Consider the following 16,775-nt stretch of genomic DNA (forward strand, 5'->3'; position numbering starts at 1 on the left):
AGCCAAGAAGGAGATCCATTCTCCTTTTCCTCACATTTGTGGGGATGTGTGTGTATCGTTGTAAAATATATAGACAAGTATGGAGTAAAGGTTGGGGGAAGATGTTATCAGGAACCGACAAGTGCTAATAGGAGCTGAAATGTTGTTCTTATGTTTAGAATTCTTACAACGTTTCTACAATCTGGTTTTTGAATTGTACTGACAAACATTTGCCTACTGTTGGGTATTTTAGTCCCATGATTAGTATCATGATTTTTATGAACAGTCTTAAAATCACCACCCTAATTCTCACAGTATTTCTTCCACATTTTTCTGAAGTTGTGGTACTGAAGCAAAAATTGAACATCCTATAGCCTTTTAATTCATAGTGAACAAGGAAAAGATCCAGAATATTTGTTTTCCTGATTTCTGTGTGAGTTTCCTGCAACACTGTCTTAGCATCTATGGTGGTACCCTTGGCAGGGGATTTCTATCTTTACAATAAATTAGGAATAAATGAATAAACAGCAATAAAGCTGTTGGCTTGGCTCTTTGGGTCAAATGTGTGATATTATCACAATAATCCAAATATTACATTAAAAACAGGAGGGACACTTCTGCCTCTACAGGTCTAAGGGCCCTAATTAAAGAGAAATTTCCTCCTCTGCAAGTGAGGAAAGGCAGGCCATGAAGAAGTTGAGGCACTGTCCCCCCTCTCTCCCCTTATGGACAATGGCACTTTCTGTGTGCAGCAGTGTAGAAGGGATATCAGCACAGTCTGTGACCATGTAGCTTCGGCAGTTCGGGTGGCAGTCCGAGTGTTTGGTTTTTTTTGTTTTGCTTGGGGCAGCAAAAATGTTAGCACCGGCCCTGCTCTGAAGGGAAAGGTGAAGAAGCTTCAGCCACATTGACAGCACATTGGCAGAAGTAGAAGCTTCAGAATAGCTATCCTGCTACTCCCTGCCCTTGGTGGGGATAAGATTTCATCCCTTATGCTTCTGCCGGTCATGGAGACCTGCAGCAAAAGACCCCTTTACTTGACAGGGATCCATTGTTTGGCTCTGTAGAAACAAGTATAGCTTTCATCTGTGCAGAATATAAAACTAAAGGCACTTTCAAATGGCTTATTTAATCCCTGCAGATGCAAAGCTCTTCAGCATCTACACATTTCTTTATACAGCTTTCTAAACCACTATACATATTTGAGTGTTTTTAAAAGGGCCATGCAAAACATCAGCACTGATTTGGTTTGATGTCTTTCCTACCATATCATTAAGTAAACCATGATATTGCCAGTTCATCTTTGAACAATATGTCAAATTGTTAATGTGGTGACTCCATAAGATTTGTGCAGAATAGTGGTACTAAATACTAGGCACTAAGCCTCACTGCCTTAAGGGTATGAGAACATCTACTATGCGCAGGAGCATAATTGCGGACTAGCAGTTTCTTCCTAAATAAGCTCTACTTTTTAGACCATGACAGTGTTCCGAGTTCCTCTGTGTAACACTGAAACAACAATAACTAACTATAGATTTCTAACACCATTTTCACATAATTTTTCACTATAACACATTAATTCCTGTTCTGTTGGGGCCACAATATCAATAACAGCAAAAGGGAATGTTTACACTTCAGCTTTTTATTAACATTGGTGAAAAATGTAGAGTAAAAACAAAAGCAAATTCTTTTTTGTTTTTCATTGTAGCATGAAAACAAATGTATTTTTTGTGGAGTGCATTGTCTCACAGAGAGAAGGAAAAAACTTTGTAAGGAAAAGTATGTTGGGATACCAGGGGCAAATATACTCTTGCAAAAATGCTTGTGTGTTACTTTGTGCAGGCACTCTAGATTTGTTAAGACAGTAAAGATGCCATTTGAAAGTGACTGTAGACAGATGGCAACATTTCATCAAGGCCACTACTGTTGAATGTGTTAAAGACCGAAACCATAGTTATATTAAGGTACAAATATGTGGTTGAGAGAGTCTTTCAATAGTGCTATTGTAAAATCCTCCCTGTTCTCAGACATTACAATAGGAACAAGTGTTCCACAGCAATTGTGTTTTGCTGTGATAGGCTACTAGCTTCTTGTAATTCCATTGACAATAATATGGTTAACGTTTATAGAGTGCTTTTTCCCCAGTTGATCTCATAGTGCTTCATAAAGATGGGTAGGTACTTTGGGGATGGTTGAAACTTTTCGGTCAATTTCTTTAATGGAAAATTGGGTTTCATTAAAATGAATTTTTTTTTTGTAGAAAATATCTAATTTCTTTGAAATGTTTTTATTATTATCAGAAATCTGAAAACTGAAACCTTTCCAGTTATCAGCTGAATTTTTTTTTTTAATGAAAAGTCAACATTTTCCACAGGAAAAGACCCATTCTCTGGCCAACTGTAATACATATTATTAGAGAGAGACAAAGGCACATAAGACTTGTCTAATGTCACACAGTGAATCCATTACACTAGAGCATACTGCTTCCCTACTTTACTGCTTCAATGCTGAGAAATGGGATGACTGATTTCCCAATGCTTGCTATTGTCTCTTTCCATGGAGGAACCGACAAGAGGAGCAGAGAGGAAAGAAAACACTGCAAATTTGACCTTGAATATTTCATGGAAATAGCTGTGCAAGTGAGGAGGGATTTGGGGGGTTGCAGAGTTGGAAGGGGACATAGCTCTTAGCGTCACAGATCCATAGGGAACAGAAGAGAAGGCCAGACACATAGAGAGGACTGCAGAAGGAGTTAGTCCTCTGCACTGAAATGATGTTTTGATGCTAAAATATCCTTGAAGGTAAGAACTTACTTTCCAGTGCTACATCTGTTGTACTGTCTGTCACCTTACTTTCCTTATGCAAAGGGCCTTGGCTTTAGGGCCTTCTGTCCAGAAGGTAGCTCAACAATCTGTGTGTGACAGGGCAAAACTTTAAAATCCTCAGTAACATATATGACAGTCACATTTGTAACAAGAGAATTGAGTGAAGTTCTACACAAATTTCAGACATAATAATTTTAGTATTAAAATGCCTGACCGTAAAGGGTGGTTTCAGAAGTTTAACCAACTATCTAAGACTGACATGGCTTTGTAAAAGAACTTGTTTAGTTTTTCGGTATTAGGATTTTTTGGTCTGATGCTTTAATGCAAAGTAGTATAAAATGCATTGATGCTAAAAGCAGTTTTTTAAACCCAGCCCATGAGTACTAGGTGAATGTGCTATTGTAAAACTACTCTGCTTGGCTGTCTTCTAATTATTAGTGCAACTTTACCACAGATTTAATATTTAACTTCTTAGTAGTGGAAGTCAGAAACTGGGATTATCAGAAGATTTTATCTTCAGACCTGATTTAAATGGTTCCGGTGTATATGTTCTATTTTAGAGTGAGAAATTTGGATTTAGAAGTGTAAATATTAATAATATTCATGCTTCTGATTCTGAACTAAGTTGTGGATCAAAAGATTGCATGTGCTGTAATAAAGATCTGCTAGTATGCACTGAAGGTAGATTTCTTGGAAAATACCATCATAATATTACCCGTGATTTAATATTACAAGAGTCAAGGTAATCAACCAAATTATCAGTTATTTTTTCACAGAATTTGTGGTGGACTACACACTTGTTCAAAGCAAAAAATCATAATACCAGGATTTTTTGTTCTCATGTCAATAGAAATTACAAGTGGTTTCTTTTAACTGTAATTTTATTTTTAGCATTTGTGTCTTTGATACAACAGAAATGCAATATTTAACCACTACCTAAAAGAAAAACTCATATCCACACTCACATATGTAATTTATTTTTTTCTGCATAAATATTTCCAGTTTTATAGTCAACTTTTAGAAATATTTAAACTAGAGATGAGTCTAATCTGAAACCTCTACATTTGGGGGTATGGAGGTTCAAATTTAAAACACAGGATCCAAACCCACCAGTGTTGTGTCTGGCTTGAGATTGGATCGAAACCTAGAGGGTGCCTTTTTTTCCATTTCCTGCTTGATGATGTTGAAATCTTTCAAGGACATTTTGTTTTATGAGATTCCCACCATTCAAGATAACAGAAATGTCCTTATGTCATCAGTTGCATGAGATTTACACCCCTTACAGCCAAAATCACAAGATTTTCACAGTCAGACCTAAGCCCTTGCCCTGATTTGGATTTGAACCCAAATGTTAGCTTTAACCTCACTTGATCCAAGGTTTCCTCATCTGTATTCTAAGTTGTGTCAGTAAAAAACAGTAATAAAACAATGCCACATATCCAATAGCAAAAATAAAAATATAACCAAATGTTCTTATCTTTAAAAAAATGTGCAATGGTGCTTTTAGCTTTATTAATTCTGTTCTAGGTTTCAACTAAAGATTTTCCCCCAGCTCCTCAGCTATTACTTGATAATCTATTTTATTTAAAACATATATGATTCTAAAGTACGCCCCTACCCCAATATAACGCGACCCGATATAACACGAATTCAGATATAACGCGGTAAAGCAGTGCTCTGGGGGGGTGGGGCTGCACACTCCGGTGGATCAAAGCAAGTTCGATATAACGCGGTTTCACCTATAACGCAGTAAGATTTTTTGGCTCCCGAGGACAGCGTTATATCGAGGTAGAAGTGTATATGCTTATTGCATGAGACAATAGAACTCTGTGGACCTGGGTAATCTGTTAATTCTGAGGGTTTAATGTCTTCTCCGAGATTCTGGCAGTATTCTCCAGTAGCTGAGGCTACAGCCTAACTACTAACCTGATCATCTTATAACGTCGTTGTTTAATGCAATCTGACAAGGTGCAGAGAAATGCTACATGGTCCAATGTGAATAAGGAATTAACTCCCACTCAATTTCTCCCATTCCTTGCACAAATGATTGGGAGAAGGGTTGCTTGGGAAACGCAACTGGGAGAAGACCTTTAGGAAACCAGGGCTTCACACCATGGGGTCACAGAACTGGCAAGAGCCTCTAGCTTGGAAAGTCTTTCTGTTTGTTGTCAAGTTATAATAAGTTACTTTACTTTCTAGCTTGAAATACTAACCCTTGAGTAAGAGGTCTGTTGGCTGCAACTTTTGGAGGGGGCTTTGTTTTATTCGTCTTTTTTCCCTGATGCTTTTCATTTTTTTTTCCTAATGTAATCTACTGAGGGGGATGAATCAACCTTTGAAAAAGTTATAATAATTACAAGCTATTTTATGAACTCATCTGAAGTTCTATCCTGAGAGGTGCAGGCAGAAAATAGCAGAAAAAGGACAAACAGTTTGAACACTTGGTTTATTAGGATATCCTATGAAAAGGGTGGTCCCTTAAATATTAATTATTGTTTTAGATTCATAGTTATATGGTGACAGACAGAGGTAGTTTCCACAATTTGAAAAAAAAAATAACAGTGTACAATGACCTGGAGAGATTCCTGTTTTAGGGACTGATCCTGCAAATACTATTTTAGTGTTTGCTACCTGAGATGTGCTCATGGCCTTAGCAAACATTGTGCTCAGTAATGAGTGCTGGCAGGACTGAGTCTTTTACTTTGTAAATGATATTATTTTGAAAATGTCCAGGAATGATCACTTGTAGCATATCTTATATCTATGGATTGTCATTCTTTCTTTCTTTACCGATATACCTTGCATTTGGAATAGGGATGTGAAAGGCCATATTGGTTTGGTGTATTATTTCAAGACTTATTCTCTCTTTTTTTTTTTTTTTTAGGATTACTTTTGAAAATTGAAAAATATTGCATTTTTTATTCCATATAGTATACTCAGAACTTTCACATTTCTAGTTTTCTTTCCTTTTTCTAATGACTCAGTTTGACAGCTAGAAATTACATTATCCTTTATAACAATATGTGGCACATATTCTGCAGGGAGTCTGACTTTTCTTTGAGTGACTAAAACCATTTTTAAAGTTTTGAACTTTAACATTCAGGTCTCAAAACTGCTAATCAATGTAATTTTTATAGAAGTTTTTCCCCTTCTAATTAAGCAAAGCAACACTCCAATTTCAAATCCAAAGGTATAAAAATTAGAGCCCTTCTATTATAATTTAATTTATTATTATTAAAATCTCACCATTCAGATTTTAATTGACACTGCTCCATAAGTAGTTATTCATGGTACAAAACCCTACGTTTGTATCACAGTTTATGATCCTTTGCATGATATTTCTTTGAAAATGTACTTTTTGTATGATTGAATGCTACTCTCTTATTGGATGAGGTTCATAGGACATTAGGCACTAAATATGGGACATCTCTTAATACATATGATGAAGTCTGACCCAAAGGCCCAGCTAATTTAAAGTCAGAATCTAACGGGAAATTCCACTGCTCTTTAAAAGCATTAGATTCCAGGCATTGATGTCAGCAGAGAAGCAATGCATGCAAAGAGCAGCTCTGTGCTGGTATTGACAGCCTAAGTTTTCATTTTTTAGGATGCACCCATTCTGATTGTAGGGATTAATCAATGCACTGCTGCCGGTCAGTCTACAGTCAGATATATTTTAGGCCCTGTCTTCATTGGTGATTACTCTGTATTGGTTGAATTAGTTTTAAAAGGTTCAGGCTAATACTGTGTCTATCTCCCATGTGGCTGCCCATCACTGTTTGACCTCCATCTTTGCCAACCAGTTGTTCCATGAGTGCAAGTGAAGGGGACGAGAGAGAGAGAGATGTATTGGGCATCCACTCAGGGCCGGCTCCAGGTTTTCTGCCGCCCCAAGTGGCGAAAAAAAGGAAAAGAAAAGAAAAAAAGCCGATTGGCGGCAGCTCAATCGCGCTGCCCCATTTTTCGGTGGCAGTTTGGTGGCGGGTCCTTCACTCCCTCTCTTCCTCTTCGGCAGCACTTCAGCAGCAGCTCAAAGAGGAAGAGAGGGACTGAGGGACTCGCCGCCGAATTCCCGCCAAAGAATAGCAGACGTAGTGCCACCCCTTTGTATTGGCCGCCCCAAGCACCGGCTTCCTTAGTTGGTGCCTGGAGCCGGCCTTGCGTCCACTTTCAGTGGAAGTTTAGTATAACCATAGCCTCACATGATGAGTAGTAAACATTAGTAAACATTTCACTGCTGTCTGATTGTCATACTAGAAAGATCAGACTAGTCACTTACACTTTATATCTGATGAACATTTCTTACTAATCTGAAAGAACAGTCCACAGGAATATGGCTGCAAGTTTTGAATATGAAAATAGTCAAATAATATTGACTTTTCTTTTGATTCAGAATCTAAGTTGTTCACTACTGTCTTGACAAATTAAGGTAAAAATTATGTTAACAATTGCAGGTAATGCTTTTAATTAGTGATAGACTCCTGATGCAGTTTATTAACTCATGTGAGTTATCAGGCAGTTGCATAAAACTTAGTCTAGCAGCAGCAAACGCAGATGAGTTTAATAAACTAGTACTTAGTTTCGAGTGACCCTCCTCATGGTTTATAATAATATCTATTATGAAAATTTAAAAGTAAAAATCAGTATTAAGGACAAAAATTCAATCCTTAAAGACTCCAGTGATGGCCACACAAAGTGAGTTAATAATTAAATTAATAAGCAAATATTAAAATCTCCTTCCTCTTTGTTTCCTGTTGCATTCTGTCTTGTTTGCAAATGTTGTTTAGTCTGTAAGTTCTGGATTTCTCTTTCTTTCACAGCACCAAGCTCCTCTGAGGCATTTAATAAATCATACTATTTCATAGGAGACCTCAGCAGTTTTGTGGAAAGAATTATCACATTTGCTAATTAGTAACACATTAGTGTAGATACTGCCAGGTGAGATGTGAAACTTATGTTTATTTGTACAATTTGATCCCATTTTATATCATCAATATGAGAAGTTACATACATTCATAAAGATTTCTTGAGTTTGGAAGGGTATACACATTAGCTTCTGCAAGAAATATTACTGCCTTACTATAGCCTTTGTATATTTTATTCCACTTTTGCACATCTATTAAAATGTCAGTATTGAGATGTTATGCTCTTAGCTGGTGAGAAATCTGATTTATGAAATATAGTGATATATGGTGGCTGGATTGCACAATCTATTTGATCAAAAGTGTGTCACATGTACACAAAAGCCAAATTAAAAAAAATATTTTTTTTAATCCAAAGAAAAGTGTGACAGCTATTAAAGCAATTGTTTTAGAAAACTGGTAGTGGTATAGGTGACGGGTTGGTCGTCCCGCCCCCACAATCCGGGATGCCACCTGATGTACTGGGGTTTCACTGAGCCTGCCTGTTCCACTAGCTTGGGCTCCCTCTCCCTGTTTTGCTGAACCAGGTTCTGAGGCTTCTGGTAGCACGCACAAACAGCTCTCTATGGAAATCTCAGCTAGGAAATTGCCCAGCACTCAAGTGCAGCTCCCTTTTGGAAAGTACACCCAAAATAATATTGTCTTGCCCTGGAAAAAATATCTTACAACGTAAACTCATAAATTTGCTCCCTCCCTCTATGTGGAGAAAGATGTGCACAACTTCTTGCGCCCTTCGCCCCAGTTATACATTGCACAAACTGGGTTTTATAATTATAAAACAAGTTTATTAACTACAAAGGACAGATTTTAAGTTATTATAAGGGATAGCAAACAGAACTAAGCAAATAAAACAAAACATGCATACTAAGCTTAAGATCTTAAAGAGACTGGTTTCAAGAAGCAGTTTCTCACCCGAAATGTTGCTTTGGGGCAGGTTGCAGAAATTCTTGAAGGTTAGCTACCCTGCTTGCAGCTTAAATCTTCAGACACCATATTCACAGACCAGATCCTTTTTCCAGACTGGGCTTAACTCTTCCCCGCCCTGTGTCTTTGTTTCTCGGATCTTTCCAGCTGTCATTCTGGGTGGGGATTCAGTGAAGAGTGAATCAAGATCAACTTACTCGCAAGCCTTAAATAGAATTTACATAAGGCAAAAATCTTTTGTTTCCCAGTTTTGACCTCCTCCTCCTTTTAGTGGAAAATCACTAGAAGTCCAAGATGGTATTTAATACCAGGTGACATGATCATATGACCTTGTAGTGTCAAAGCAACATCCCAGGACACTTCTAAGGAAGGAGAGAGATTAGTATCTTCTAAGTCTTATTGTTTCTTCCTAATGGCCCATCCAGGCTGATGGTCTGCTGTCTGGTGGGTGTTTCCCAAATACCTACACAGTGGTAATTGTTACATAGTCAGTATTCCTAACTTTAGATACAGAAATGATACATGCATACAAATTGGATAATCACATTCAGTAAATCATAACCTTTCCAATGATATCTCACATGACCCATCTTGCATAAAACATATCTTAGTTATGCCATATATATATCATAAGCATATTTCTATGAAGAATATGGAGTAGAACGTCACAATATAAGTGGTCAAGTTAAATGTGGCTTGTGGCACTAACTTGGTCCGCTTCCCAAGCTTCGTATACCCACATATTGGAGCTCTAACTTGTGAATAGTGAACAAAATTAGCACTATTTTTGCCTGGTTAATCTTAGCTGCTTAAACACCATGCCATTTTTAACGTGCTTGATAATCTTTATAAAATGTTCACAACTTGACCATACTTCATTACATGAAATAATTCATATTCACAGAGGGGACTGCTGGCAGACCATTCTCTGGGCAGAACCCCATTGAAATGAGTGGATTACACCTGTATAGATCCAGTTTCAGGATTTGGACTTTGCTGTGTAGATGCCTAAGTGATGGGTCTATTAAAAATGCCTAAAATAGACTGTGTGGAGTTGCAGAGCCCATTATACTATGATTCTAGGGAAAATCTAGGAAAATTACGTGAAACCAGACTTATTATACTATTTTATATTGAGTTTTGATTCGTCAACAAAACTATTTTCTTCTAATTAGCAGAAGAAACTTATAGAGTATTGTGGAAAACTGCAATTGCAATCCCATTTTTATTCTCCATAGCTTGTTTAATTGTATTTATGATGGCACGTTTTCCAATGCATAGCCTGTTGAGGGAAAATAGATTGCATAAAATGGTTTGTTCTATGTTTCTTCCCACTGTTTGGAGCCACAGAGCAATGCAGCTTTTGAAAGTGACAATTTAGCACTCTCACCTGTGGCGCTTCAGTACATTCTAGGACTCCTGAACGACTTCTCTTTTCTTGCCCAGAACTGCTGCTGAGAAGAGAATGACAATGAATACAGCATAAATATAAAGAAAGGCATTCTCTACAGCTTCAAATCCAGAAGCAATGTCTGCTGTTTCACAGCGCTACAATGTTTTTGAGTAGTTTCCAAACATGAGGCACTGCATTGGGCCTCAAATATCTTGGGATAAAGCTCCATATGCACCAAACTTATGCTTGGGGTAGCTAGGGAGAAAGTTGGTCTGTGCCAGCTTCCTGATCACCATGACCTGCACCATCCAAGAGCCAAAATGGCTCCCCAGTATAAAGCACTGGGTTGGGACTCAGGAGACCTGTGTTCTAGTCCCAGCTCTGCCACTGGTCTATTGTTTGACCTTGGGTAAGTTTGTTTCTCTGGGCCTCAATTTCCACATCTATAAAATGGGAGTGCTGATACTTGCCTTCTTTGTGCTATATATGGGCTAGATGCTACTATTACTTTATTTATTATTAAAGGCTGCAGCAACCCCATAGGCAGCACTGGTCAAGGATTGGGCAGACTGCCATGTGCACCAGCCCTACTGTCTCCCACTTTTGGCCCCCCTTTATCTCGGTGTGGAGTGGGGAGCTGGGTGGCATACAGCAGACTGTGCTGGCTTTACACCACCAGAGGATTCCCATACTTCAGGGCAATCCTTAGGTGCTTCATGAGTGAGTATGCAAGTCAGGGAAAGAACAATTTGGAGTGAAGATGGCTACTTACTGAATAACTAATACCACTTTCTGTAGCATCTAACTTTTTCTTTCAGGTGTCCAAATCAAGTACTGACCCAGCCTGACCCTCTTTAGCTTGTCACATCTGGTGAGATCATAGCATAAGATATTATGGCTAAGACCATACAGTTTTTCACTTTACTTACACAAAAAAGCCATACAATATGGCAATAAAGACATTTTTCAGGATGAGAGAATTACATTTAAATTCTCTAAACTTTGAGGGCACTGTGGGAGAGTCAACAATGAATACAGCTTAAATATGAAGAAAGGCATTCTCTACAGCTTCAAATCCAGAAGCAACGTCTGCTGTTTCACAGCGCTACAATCCACAGTGTCGCTGACTAGCATGTTTGGCATCCCAAAGCATGTAATTTCATTGTGAATGACTTTAAACTTGGCTTAAACAAGACTGGAGTGTCAATACCCCTCATAGTGATTGCTGGCTTAACAGGAAATATCTTCTTCCTCCTAGCCTGCATAGCAGTGCTCAGGTCTGCAAGGAAGAGGATTTTGGATCTTTTGTAAGTTATTATTCTACTTTGTTTCCATGAGGCCCTGAGAATATCTGTCACAAGAATCAGCAAGTCTGTGAACATTATTTTCATTAGGGTTACCATCCGTCCGTATTTCCCTGGACGTGTCTGGCTTTTGCATCTCTAAATAGCCGTCCGGGAGGAATTGGTAACAAGGTTAAAATGTCCGGGGTTTTTTTCTCCCTCGCCTCCCTCTCATGCAGAGTACGGCTGCTGATTGAGCAGCTGGGCCGATTGAGCCGCTCCCATTGGCCTCCAGCAGCCAGAGTCCTCCCCTGCTCCCCCCTCCCTCTGTCTGCAGCCCTGTGTAACACACAAACCAACCCACTGGGCAGAGTGTTTTGCCTACACGTGGAGCCAGAATGGTAAGGGGAGTTGGGGGGGCAGTCAGGGAGCGGGGGAGAGGCCCCGGCCTCGACCTGCCCCCCCCCCCCCCGCGTTCCCCCCCTCCATGCCCCCCCGCCTGCCTCTCCCTTGCCCACTTGTACTGCGAGAGCCAGCAGCAACTGCTGTCCGCTGCCCCCGGGTCCTAGTGCCCCCATCCACTAATGGGAAGACATGCTGCCCTTACCCTGCCCTTCCACCCTAGCCCTGAGCCTCTCCAATGTCCCAAACCCCTCATCCCCCCACACCCTAATCCTCTGCCCCACCCCTGAGCCTCCTCCTGCATCATGAACCCCTCATCCCCAGCCCCACAGCCCTCACCCCTGCAACCTCTCCTAACCCCAAACTCCCTCCCAAACCCCCTCCCCCTTCCCACACACCCCTCCTGCCCTCAAAGTCCCTCCCAAAGCCTGCACCCCTTCCCTTTGCACTGCCTCCCACCCCCAAACTCCATCCCAAAGCCTGCACCCCACCCCCTCCTGCACACCCACTCCCTGCCCCAGCCCGGAGCCTGCACCCAGCACCCCTCCTGCACCCTAATCCCCAGCCCAGGACCTGCACCCCAGACCTCCTCCCCCCACCCAACCTCCCTTCCTGAACCTTAGGCAGGTGGGGGGGGTGGGTTCTGGGCACCACCAAAATTTCTACAACCCTGCCACCCATGCAAGTGGATAACGGTCGGGGCAGTCAGGGGACAGGTAGGGCCCTAGGGGGGGCAGTTAGGGCGGGGGGTTCTCAGCATGGGCAGTCAGGGGACAAGAAGCAGGGGAGGTTGGAGATCTGAGGGGGGCAGCCAGGGGGTGGGAAGTGAGAGGGAGTGGATGGGGGCGGGGCTAGGGCAGGGCTTCCCCTCCCTAGTGTCCTCTCTTTTGATTGTGGAAATATGGTAACCCTAATGGTAACCCTATGTTCATTATTTCTGGATTTATTACCTTTATTCATATATAGTTTATTGGGCCTATTGTAGTTCCCAGGTTCAAGAGTGAAAGAATGAGTAGTTCCTTATGTAATGTCAAGTGTCTCTTTACCCTCCAGATAACCCAAAACCTCTTTAAATGTTTAGTCCAGATTTGGTTTTTAAATGTTCCAGTCTCCAATTAAATTACATTTAATCAAAGTGCTAGATCTGGTGTCACATTATAAACTTTTCTCAAGCATTTGCATTTTCTCTGTAATAGGTTTCACATGCCTGTTTAAGTCTTCTGGTCTCTGTTCCATTTCTTGCAGCTGAGAGGCAGTACCTGCAAAGGTTTGCACTTGGAGATGTTATTTTCCTCTTCATTTTTCATTTTGGCTTTAATTGTCTCTAATGCAATTTTGATAGAGACTTTATGCACCGAATTTGTCAGAGAGGGATCTATGGCATGGCCAGAACATTGGTGTTTGTAGGCAGATATTCAGGCCTTAGGAGATCAATCCATTCTGCCTAGTTGTTTCTCTTTGGAATGTTAAATCTTTTTTTTTAAATGTTCCCTGGTGATCCAGCAAATGGTAAATGCCAGTAAAATGGAAACTTTTTTTTTTTTTTTTGCAATCTCTCATTAGATAATCAATTCCTTTAAAAGAAACAGTGTACTACAGTACAACTTTGCTCACCCCTATTGACTTTTTTAATCTGGAGATCTTGTGTCGGAGAAGGACGACTGAGAACTTAAAATCATACATTGTAAACAATTTTTAATGTATGTTTCTGATAATAGCATGGTTATGAAAATCTGGAATGTCACTTTCACTTTCAAGGTTCTTAGTCTGGCAGTTGTTTGGGTTTCAAACACTGCAGGGGGATGTGTATTTGTTTAAAACCAACTGATTTCATTGATTTCTTTTAAATAAAACTGCAGAAAGATTTCTATTGACCTTAGGGTGATCTTAGCTTAGGGAAAGCTTCAGGTTTTGTTTTCACAAAACGCAAGCTGTGTCCCTTTTATTGCACCTGGCTATTATTATTTTTTTTCAGGAAGACTCACTAGAATCTACTTACCAAAACATAATTTATGTTGAATGTGAGTGTTTCAGTGAAGATAGGGAGAATCTAGCAGGTCTGGAGGAAAAACTCCCACTAGGAATGAAGATCATTGCTTCCTGGGATACCTCTTCATGACAGCTGCAGTTCTCTGCAGCTTTTAGGATCTAAAGATGAGACTCTGGATTATATCTCATATGAGTAACTCAGGTTTAGAGGTATATGAGTATGGGACAGAGGAGCAGCTGTATCTGTAGCAGTCAGTCAAGAAAATGACATCATGGTGCTATCTGCAGCCTAAGGGTTTGGGGAAAGAACCTTTTGTTAAATATTACCAGAGAACCTCAGATGAGAACAAGTTCTTCAGAGGAAGTGACAGGTGCAAGTCTCAAATGTGAGATGGTGGTATCAACCAATAGAAGCAAAAGAACTGGGTGCTATTGACCAAGGTACAGAAGCAGGTTCTAGCAGTGATTATAACTCCATATATTAGAGGGAAATAATGACATATTTCCCTATCCAAATATAATACCTAAGCACTGGAATGAGCTCCTTGAGAAGGTCAGATTGACCCAGACTTTGGCCAGTATTAGGGCACATTGTAAGGTTAATACAAAATCAAATGTTAATTGAAAAGCTCTATCACCCTTTGACTTTTGGGTAGGTACTTCAAGTTTGGCGGGGGTTGGACTTTGTGTCAGAGGTATACCTTTTGACACCTTTGTGAAAATTTGGCTAAGTTATAAACCTCCAAGTAATTGCAGTTTACACATTCTCAGTGGAGATTTCGTTTAGCAGTTAAATTCTCTGAAGATTCAGTCTGCACTTAGCATGCTGCATCCCTTCACAACTCCTGCATGCCAACCTGATTCCACATGCACCATCCCATAAACAAATGAATTTGCACCCAGGGCTGCAAAGACTCAGCAGGAATTGCTCAGCAGTTGTCCAACCACTAGAGCAAGCTCTCCTTCAGAATCTGGAACTTAATCTCCTTCCCTTCTAGTGACTGGTCCATATAGAGGATAACAGCCTACTGCTTTTACTATGTACTTTCATTAGATCAAGTAGGCTGTGCTGTGCTGTGGATCTAAAGGCCACAACCCTGCTAATGATCCAAGTTATGGTCCATATGTCAGAACAGGGTTCCCTATGATGAAATGTCTGATTTTTCAGTTTTGCCTTTTTTAAAAGAAAACAAAAAATGAGAAGAATACATAAAAATGTTAAAAGAATGTTAATATTGCAAAGTCAAGCACTTGAAAGTTAGGAAATGCCAGACTTCAGGTTGCCTGTGCAACTTCAATTTGACATGTCTCCCCCTCCCCTTGTGTGTATACATTATGATACAATCTTGAATTACATGTTCACATACTGTTTTTCCTACATGATCTTTGCCTTAATGCATAGGATGGGCACTGCTCTGTGAATGACTCAGGTCTCTGTAGGACATTGCTCTGTGAATGCTCAGGTCTCTGTAGACCTGGGCAGCGGGTAAGGGAGACAGAGCCTCCCCAAACAGCCAGGCATGGCCCTGCCCACACTCCGCCCCCAGGACCCCACTTCAGCGGTGCCACTAGGCTCCAAGGGCTGGGGCCATGCCGTCTGCCTTCCCAGGGCTGGGGAAGCTGCAGCAGTGCCGCACTCGCTCTCCCTCCTGGCGCTCTGGGGTTGGGGGAGGGGCGGACCGTAGATGTACCAAAAGCATCTTTCAGGTTTCTATTCTATTTTGAATCCAAGGACAAAGCTCTCTGGTAGACATTCAGTGTACTGAATCTACTATGCTAATAGTGTTATCAACTTCATTTAAGAAAAGGAAGATATCATAGAATAGGCTAAATGAGCAATTTAAATTCACCAACAGGAAAAACGCAAATAATGGAAATGAAACGCTACCCAAGTTGTAAAAATAATTAGTTGTTCTGAAGAAAAATATAACAAAGTATGAAATCATCACATTTTGTAACTTTATATTTTAAACCACACTTCAACATCTGTTCTAAGCCTGTTTGTAGGTATTAGGCATTGTTCAGAACCCTGACTTCTTCATAGTTTTGATTGGAAATGATTGATTCCCAAGATAAAATTAGTCTTTTGTTTGAACCAAGAAATGTTCAGCCTCCATTTCTCTGGATATTAAAATTGCTTGAGAAATAATCTTCATTCTCTGAATGTTCACTAAGTTGTTATATTTAATCTTTCTAAAACTGAAGAGTTTTCCAAATGCTAATGCTAACAGATGCCTTTCTGCTGTGGCAGGACTCTTTCCAGATGGTTCTGTTTTTACATTCTTGAGGCCCACAAAGCCAGGGGCTTGCAGCTCTCCAAGTTAGCAAAAGTCATTCTGTGGCAGTTTCCTGGGGAATATTAAGCAACTTCTTAATGGGGACTCTGTTAAGGCAGCTACACAGAATTGGATGAAGGCCTTTGCGTGCATTTGGAGGTACTGTAAAGCAGCTGCTCTGGCTTCATCAGAGGCCAGATTTAGTAAAAGGATACGATAGGCAGCCCTTGGTTAGTTTGCCCTTTGGAGTTTTGTGTGTGTGCATGTGCACGTGCGCTAATCTAGGCTGATTGTATCAAATTAATGGCTAGAGCTACAATCTAAAACCAATCTTTATACCAGTAAATGTAGTGTTAAAGCAGCTATAGCCATTAATCCTAATCAATCTCGGAATATTTTGCACTGTGTATCTATGATGTTGTTAAATCCTACTAGTTTCAAATTCTTCCCTTGGAAGATTCAAAGGAAAAATCTGGTGAAATTTTTTTAGTTCAGAATCATATAATTTTTTCACAAGAAAACAATGAATGATATTTTTCAATGGGCACTCTATTTTTACAATAGCTTAGCTTCAGGGAAGTAGCCATGTCCCTGTAAGGAAATCTCTCTCATTGTTATCAGTGAGAAAAGCAAGTGACTATGGATACTGCTTTATGTCTGTTTCAAAATGTCTGTTAAAATTAGGATGATTTTAAATTAACTTGGTTTAATTAATAGGGAATTATGGACACACAAAGATACACTGCACTCCCAGCTGCCGAGAATGCTCCCCAGATGTAGGG

At 40.1% G+C, this 16,775-nt stretch overlaps 1 protein-coding gene across 1 annotated transcript in view; it reads left to right on the forward strand.

Moving 5' to 3' along the window:
• The window catches only part of CHSY3 (chondroitin sulfate synthase 3), a 263,532-nt gene that overhangs the window by 215,853 nt on the left and 30,904 nt on the right, over positions 1-16,775 (forward strand). The gene's annotated exons all lie outside the window — the stretch shown is intronic.

The sequence above is a fragment of the Trachemys scripta genome, chromosome 6, assembly GCF_013100865.1.
Source record: "Trachemys scripta elegans isolate TJP31775 chromosome 6, CAS_Tse_1.0, whole genome shotgun sequence".
In the NCBI taxonomy this organism is placed as follows: Eukaryota; Metazoa; Chordata; order Testudines; family Emydidae; genus Trachemys; species Trachemys scripta.